Here is an 8,393-nt window from a genome sequence, read left to right on the forward strand (position 1 = left end):
TAAGTTTTCAATCAAATCTTTTTTTTTAACTTCTAATTTCAAAATCTTTTTCAAAAATCACTTGATTTCTTTCTTACTTTTATTTTCGAAAATCAATTAAGTGTTTTTCAAAATGTTTTCAAAATATTCTAATTAATTTTCGAAAAATTACTTCCCTCCCTCTCACATCCTTCTATTTATGGAGTATCACTCCTTCTCAATGCACAATTCGAACCTTATCTAGTTAAAGTTCGAATTCTTCTTCTCCTTCTTCTTTCTATTTCTCTTTTTCTCTGACACCTCAAGGAATCTCTATACTGTGACATAGAGGATTCCACATTTTCTTGTTCTCTTCTCTTTCATATGAGCAGGAGCAGAGACAAAGGCATTCTTGTTGAAGCTGACCCTGAACCCGAAAGGACCTTGAAGAGAAAGCTAAGAGAAGCCAAAGCACAACTCTCTTTAGAGGACCTGACCGAATTCTTCAAAGAAGAAGAAGACATGGCAGCCGAAAACAATAATAATGCAAACAATGCAAGGAAGGTGCTGGGTGACTTTACTGCACCTACTCCCGACTTCTATGGGAGAAGCATCTCTATCCCTGCCATTGGAGCAAACAACTTTGAGCTTAAACCTCAATTAGTTTCTCTAATGCAACAGAATTGCAAGTTCCATGGACTTCCAATGGAAGATCCTCATCAGTTCTTAGCTGAATTCTTGCAAATCTGTGACACAGTCAAGACTAATGGGGTAGACCCTGAGGTCTATAGACTGATGCTATTCCCTTTTGCTGTAAGAGACAGAGCTAGAATATGGTTGGACTCTCAACCTAAAGAAAGCCTGGATTCTTGGGAAAAGCTAGTCAATGCCTTCTTGGCAAAGTTCTTTCCACCACAAAGATGGAGTAAGCTTAGAGTGGAAGTCCAAACCTTCAGACAGAAGGATGGAGAATCCCTCTATGAAGCTTGGGAAAGATACAAACAATTAATCAGAAAGTGTCCCTCAGACATGCTTTCTGAATGGAGCATCATAGGTATTTTCTATGATGGTCTCTCTGAACTATCCAAGATGTCTTTGGATAGCTCTGCTGGAGGATCTCTTCATCTGAAGAAGACGCCTACAGAAGCTCAAGAGCTCATTGAAATGGTTGCAAATAACCAATTCATGTACACTTCTGAGAGAAATCCTGTGAACAATGGGACAAGTCAGAAGAAAGGAGTTCTTGAGATTGATACTCTGAACGCCATTTTGGCTCAGAATAAAATATTGACTCAACAAGTCAATTTGATTTCTCAAAGTCTGTCTGGAATGCAAAATGCACCAAGTAGTACCAAGGATGCTTCATCTGAGGAAGAAGCTTATGATCCTGAGAACCCTTCAATGGAAGAGGTGAATTACCTAGGAGAACCCTATGGTAACACCTATAATTCTTCATGGAGAAATCACCCAAATCTCTCATGGAAGAATCAAGAGAGACCTCAACAAGGTTTCAATAATAATGGTGGAAGAAACAGGTTTAACAATGGCAAACCTTTTCCATCATCTTCTCAGCAACAGACAGAGAATCCTAAGCAGAACCCCTCTGACTTAGCAACCATGGTCTCTGATCTAATTAAAACCACTCAAAGTTTCATGAATGAAACAAGGTCCTCCATTAGAAATTTGGAGGCACAAGTGGGACAGCTGAGCAAGAAAGTTACTGAACTCCCTCCAAGTACTCTTCCAAGCAACACAGAAGAAAATCCAAAAGGAGAGTGCAAGGCCATCAATATGGCCGAATTTGGAGAGAAAGGAAAGGAAGTAAACGCCACTGAAGAAGGCCTCAATGGGCGTGCACTGACCTCCACTGAGTTCCCTAATGAGGAACCATGGGAATCTGAGGCTCAAAATGAGACCATAGAGATTCCATTGGACTTACTTCTGCCTTTCATGAGCTCTGATGAGTATTCTTCCTCTGAAGAGGATGAGTATGTCACTGAAGAGCAAGTTGCTAAATACCTTGGAGCAATCATGAAGCTAAATGACAAGTTATTTGGAAATGAGACTTGGGAGGATGAACCTCCTTTGCTCACCAAAGAACTGGATGACTTGTCTAGGCAGAAATTACCTCAAAAGAGACAAGACCCTGGGAAGTTTTCCATACCTTGTACCATAGGCACCATGACCTTCAAGAAGGCTCTGTGTGACTTAGGGTCAAGTGTAAACCTCATGCCCCTCTCTGTAATGGAGAAGCTAAGGATCTTTGAGGTACAAGCTGCAAGAATCTCACTAGAGATGGCAGACAACTCAAGAAAACAAGCTTATGGACTTGTAGAGAATGTTTTGGTTAAGATTGAAGACCATTACATCCCTACTGATTTCATAGTCCTAGAGACTGGGAAATGCATGGATGAAACCATCATCCTTGGCAGACCTTTCCTAGCCACAGCAAAGGCTGTGATTGATGTTGATAGAGGTGAACTGATCATTCAAGTGAATGAAGAATCCTATGTGTTTAAAGCCCAAGGATATCCCTCTGTCACCATGGAGAAGAAGCATGAAGAGCTTCTCTCAAATCAAAGTCAAGAAGAGCCCCCACAGTCAAACTCTAAGTTTGGTGTTGGGAGGCCACAACCAAACTCTAAGTTTGGTGTTGAACCCCCACATTCAAACTCTAAGTTTGGTGTTGGGAGGTTCCAACACTGCTCTGAGTATCTGTGAGGCTCCATGAGAGCCCTCTGTCAAGCTACTGACATTAAAGAAGCACTTGTTGGGAGGCAACCCAATATTATATTTTACATATTTTCTTTTGTTATTTTATTTTATTTTGTAGGTTGATGATCATAAGAAGTCACAAAATTAATTGAAAAAGCAAAAACAGAATGAAAAACAGGAAGAAAAACAGCACACCCTGGAGGAAGATGCTGCTGGCGTTCAAACGCCAGTAAGCCTAGCAGTTGGGCGTTTAACGCCCAGTCTGGCACCATTCTGGGCGTTTAACGCCAGAAAGGGGCACCAGACTGGCGTTAAACGCCAGAAAAGGGCAACAACCTGGCGTTAAACGCCAGGAATGGGCACCAGCCCGGCGTTTAACGCCAGAAATGGCTCAAAACGTGATTTTGAGCAACATTTGGTGCAGGGATGACTTTTCCTTGACACCACAGGATCTGTGGACCCCACAGGACCCCCACCAACCCCACCACCACCCTCTCTCTTCTTCCCCATTCACCAATCACCTCATTACCTCTTCCCCAAAAACCCTTCACCTATCAAATCCCATCTTTCTCTTCACCACTCACATCCATCCTTCATAAAACCCCACCAACCTCACCCTTCAAATTCAAACCACTTTCCCTCCCAAACCCACCCATAATGGCCGAACCTCATCTCCCCTCTCTCCTATATAAACCCTTCTTCACCCCTTCATTTTCACACAACCTAAACACCACTTCTCCCCTCTTTGGCCGAATACACCACCATCTCCCTCTTCCTCAATTCTTCTTCTTCTACTCTCTTCTTTCTTCTTTTGCTCGAGGACGAGCAAACATTTTAAGTTTGGTGTGGTAAAAGCGTTGCTTTTTCATAACCATTATGGCATCCAAGGCCGGAGAAACCTCTAGAAAAAGGAAAGGGAAGGCAAAAGCTTCCACCTCCGAGTCATGGGAGATGGATAGATTCATCTCAAGGGTGCATCAAGACCACTTCTATGAAGTTGTGGCCTTGAAGAAGGTGATCCCCGAGGTCTCCTTTTCACTCAAAAAGGGTGAATATCCGGAGATCCGCCATGAGATCCGAAGAAGAGGTTGGGAAGTACTTACCAACCCCATTCAACAAGTCGGAATCTTGATGGTTCAAGAGTTCTATGCCAATGCATGAATCACCAAGAACCATGATCAAAGTGTGAACCCGGATCCTAAGAATTATCTTACTATGGTTCGGGGGAAATATTTGGATTTTAGTCCGGAAAGTGTGAGGGTGGCGTTCAACTTGCCTATGATGCAAGGAGATGAACATCCTTACACAAGAAGGGTCAACTTTGATCAAAGGTTGGACCAAGTCCTCACAGTCATATGTGAAGAGGGCGCACAATGGAAGAGAGATTCAAGAGGCAAGCCGGTTCAATTGAGAAGGCATGATCTCAAACCCGTGGCTAGAGGGTGGTTGGAGTTTATCCAACGCTCAATCATTCCCACTAGCAACCGGTCCGAAGTTACTTTAGACCGGGCCATCATGATCCATAGCATCATGATTGGAGAAGAAGTGGAAGTTCATGAGGTTATAGCCCAAGAACTCTACAAGGTGGCGGACAAGTCCTCTACCTTGGCAAGGTTAGCCTTTCCTCACCTCATTTGTCACCTCTGTTATTCAGTTGGAGTTGACATAGAGGGAGACATCACCATTGATGAGGATAAGCCCATTACCAAGAAAAGGATGGAGCACACAAGAGACCCCTCTCATCATGAGATCCCTGAGATGCCTCAAGGGATGCACTTTCCTCCACAAGACTATTGGGAGCAACTAAACACCTCCCTAGGAAAATTGAGTTCCAACATGGGACAACTAAGGGTGGAGCACCAAGAACACTCCATTCTCCTCCATGAAATAAGAGAAGATCAAAGAATCATGAGAGTGGAGCAACAAAGGCAAGGAAGAGACATTGAGGAGCTCAAGCACTCCATAGGACCTTCAAGAGGAAGGAAGAGCCGCCATCACTAAGGTGGACCCATTCCTTGATTTCCTTGTTCTTTATTCTTCTGTTTTTTGAATTTTAGTGCTTATGTTTATCCATATTTGTGTCTTATGATCATTAGTGTCTTAGTGTTTATGCCTTAAAGTTATGAATGTCCTATGAATCCATCACCTTTCTTAAATAAAAACGTGCTTAATTGAAAAGGAAAAAGAATTGCATGAATTTTGAATTTTATAACAGTTTAATTATTTTGATGTGGTGGCAACACTTTTGTTCTCTGAATGTATGCTTGAACAGTGCATATGTCTTTTGAATTTGTGGTTCATGAATGTTGGCTCTTGAAAGAATGATGAAAAAGGAGACATGTTACTGAGGATCTGAAAAATCATAAAAATGATTCTTGAAGCAAGAAAAAGCAGTGAATACAAAAAAAAAAAAGAGCAAACGAAAAAAAGAAAAAAAAAGGGAGAAAACGAGAAAAAAAAAAGAGAAAAGAGAAAGAAAAAGAAAGAAATAAAGTTGTGATCCAAGGCAATAAGAGTGTGCTTAAGAACCCTGGACACCTCTAATTGGGGACTTTAGCAAAGCTGAGTCACAATCTGAAAAGGTTCACCCAATTATGTGTCTGTGGCATGTATGTATCCGGTGGTAATACTGGAAGACAGAGTGCTTTGGGCCACAGCCAAGACTCAATAAAGTAGCTGTGTTCAAAAATCATCATACTTAACTAGGAGAATCAATAACACTATCTGGATTCTGAGTTCCTAAAGAAGCCAATCATTCTGAATTCCAAAGGATAAAGTGAGATGCCAAAACTATTCAGAGGCAAAAAGCTAAAAGCCCCGCTCATCTAATTAATACTGATCTTCATAGATGTTTTTGGAGTTCATTGCATATTCTCTTCTTTTTTATCTTATTTGATCTTCAGTTGCTTGGGGACAAGCAACAATTTAAGTTTGGTGTTGTGATGAGCGGATAATTTGTACACTTTTTGGCATTGTTTTTAGTATGTTTTTAGTATGATCTAGTTAGTTTTTAGTATATTTTTATTAGTTTTTAATTAAAATTCACTTTTTTGGACTTTACTATGAGTTTGTGTGTTTTTCTGTGATTTCAGGTATTTTCTGGCTGAAATTGAAGGTTCTGAGCAAAAATCTGATTCAGAGACTGAAAAGGACTGCAGATGCTGTTGGATTCTGACCTCCCTGCACTCGAAGTGGATTTTCTGGAGCTACAGAAGCCCAATTGGCGCGCTCTCAACGGCGTTGGAAAGTAGACATCCTGGGCTTTCCAGCAATATATGATAGTCCATACTTTGCCCAAGATTTGATGGCCCAAACCGGCGTTCAAAGTCACCTCAAGAAATTCCAGCGTTAAACGCCGGAACTGGCACCTAAATGGGAGTTAAACGCCCAAACTGGCATAAAAGCTGGCGTTTAACTCCAAGAGAAGTCTCTACACGAAAATGCTTCATTGCTCAGCCCAACCACACACCAAGTGGGCCCGGAAGTGGATTTTTATGTCATTTACTCATCTTTGTACACCTTAGGCTACTAGTTTTCTATAAATAGGACCTTTTACTATTGTATTTGACATCTTGGTAGCTATCTTCTCATTGTATGCTATCTTAGATCATTTGGGAGGCTGGCCATTCGGCCATGCCTAGACCTTGTTCTTATGTATTTTCAACGGTGGAGTTTTTACACACCATAGATTAAGGTGTGGAGCTCTGCTGTACCTCGAGTATTAATGCAATTACTATTGTTCTTCTATTCAATTCCGCTTGTTCTTTGTCCAAGATATCACTTGTTCTTCAACTTGATGAAGGTGATGATTGACACTCATCATCATTCTCACCTATGAACAAGGTGACTGACAACCATTCTTGTTCTACAAGCATTTGAGGCTTAGTGAATATCTCTTGGATTTCTGATAACATGATGCATGGTTGATCACCTGACAACCGAGTGCTCGCCTGACAAACGAGCCAGCCATTCCGTGAGATCAGAGTCTTCGTGGTATAGGCAAGAACTGATGGCGGCATTCAAGAGAATCCGGAAGGTCTAACCTTGTCTGTGGTATTCTGAGTAGGATTCAATGATTGAATGACTGTGACGTGCTTCAAACTCCTGAGGGCGGGGCGTTAGTGACAGACGCAAAAGAATCACTGGATTCTATTCCGGCCTGATTGAGAACGACAGATGGTTAGCCTATGCTGTGACAGAGCATCAGGGACGTATTTCCAATGAGAGGATGGGAGGTAGCCATTGACAACGGTGAAACCCTACATGAGCTTGCCATGGAAAGGAGTAAGAAGGATTGGATGAAGACAGTAAGAAAGCAGAGAGACGGAAGGAAAGGCATCTTCATACGCTTATCTGAAGCTCTCACCAATGATATGCATAAGTATCTCTATCTTTATCTTTATGCTTTATTCGTTTACCACTATACCCATTTGAGTCTGCCTGACTGAGATTTACAAGGTGACCATAGCTTGCTTCATACCACCAATCTCCGTGGGATCGACCCTTACTCGCGTAAGGTTTATTACTTGGACGACCCAGTGCACTTGCTGGTTAGTTGTGCGAAGTTGTGTTTATGCCATGGTATTGAGCACCAAGTCTTTGGAGCCATTACTAGGGATTGTTTATGTTTTGAAAAGTATTGATCACAATTTCGTGCACCAGCAGGTTATTTCTTTCTTTGGTCTTGCCAAACCTACTTAATATAATTAGATACATTGTTTCTAATAAACTTAGATAATGGTCCTAAATTGCTCTGATAACAAAGATAACTTCTGTTGTTATAATATTATCCGTCTCACTGTTTTTAGTGACTTTAGGGGCTTATGTTTTTAGATCTTTGATACTTGTGTTTGAAATTTTTAGTTGTACTCTAATTTTTCTTTGTTACTCACTAGTTATCATTATCTCCATAAAATCTAAATATCCTTTCCTAGAATACTATTTTATTTATTAATCCTCTAATACCTTTTTCCGTCACACTCACTTCCAACCATCTCTATTTCCATGATCTGAGAAATAATTGATTTTTCAGTCTCAATGGAAGGACTTAAGAACTGATCTAATGCGTGACCAACTACCATGTTTATTTATCTCATTTTGGATGCTATATATGAACTATAATTTGTAGTTTTTTTCTTTGGGCTTTGTAGTTTCTTTTTTGGCTTTCTTTTTTGTAGTTTCCTTTTTGGTTTTCTTGAATCTATCCGGAGAATCTAAGGGCCTTAGCAGAATATTCTGAATTTTTACAGCAACAGGATAGCTTATCTTTTGGAGAAGGTAATTAAATTTTCTGCCTTGCCTCTTCTTTAAGCAAACAAAACAAAATAGGTACTGCCTTGCCTCTTCTCACATTGTTATTTATTATTTATTGCTACTTCCACTTTGCACATTGCTAGATGACAATACCAAGCAGAAGCATTCAACAAAAGCAACAATATGTCTGCACCTCTTTCTCCCCCGGCAGATTTGAATTTAAACCAGCCATTACCTTATGTTAGAAATATATAAAACTATTCATAATTTCTACTTATAAGTTTAAATTATAAAAGAAGATGATTTATGAAATCTTTGCTTATTATTATTATGATTGTTTATGTTTCAATCTCAAAAAAGATTGATCGGGTGGGTTCGTTGAAAAAGAAACTGAGAAATTCTTTTAAAAGGAAGGGGAGGCGAAGTAGGAGCAAGGTTATGTCCCTTGAAATAGAGGATTTTTGTGA

General features: G+C 40.4%; 1 non-coding gene across 1 annotated transcript; it reads right to left on the minus strand.

Moving 5' to 3' along the window:
- Positions 1 to 885: 885 nt before the first annotated feature.
- On the minus strand, positions 886 to 993 carry LOC130942669 (small nucleolar RNA R71). Its single transcript, XR_009071233.1, has one exon. It is a non-coding gene; the product is annotated as a small nucleolar RNA R71 (small nucleolar RNA).
- Positions 994 to 8,393: the final 7,400 nt, after the last annotated feature.

Source organism: Arachis stenosperma, chromosome 7, assembly GCF_014773155.1.
Source record: "Arachis stenosperma cultivar V10309 chromosome 7, arast.V10309.gnm1.PFL2, whole genome shotgun sequence".
Classification (NCBI taxonomy): Eukaryota; Viridiplantae; Streptophyta; class Magnoliopsida; order Fabales; family Fabaceae; genus Arachis; species Arachis stenosperma.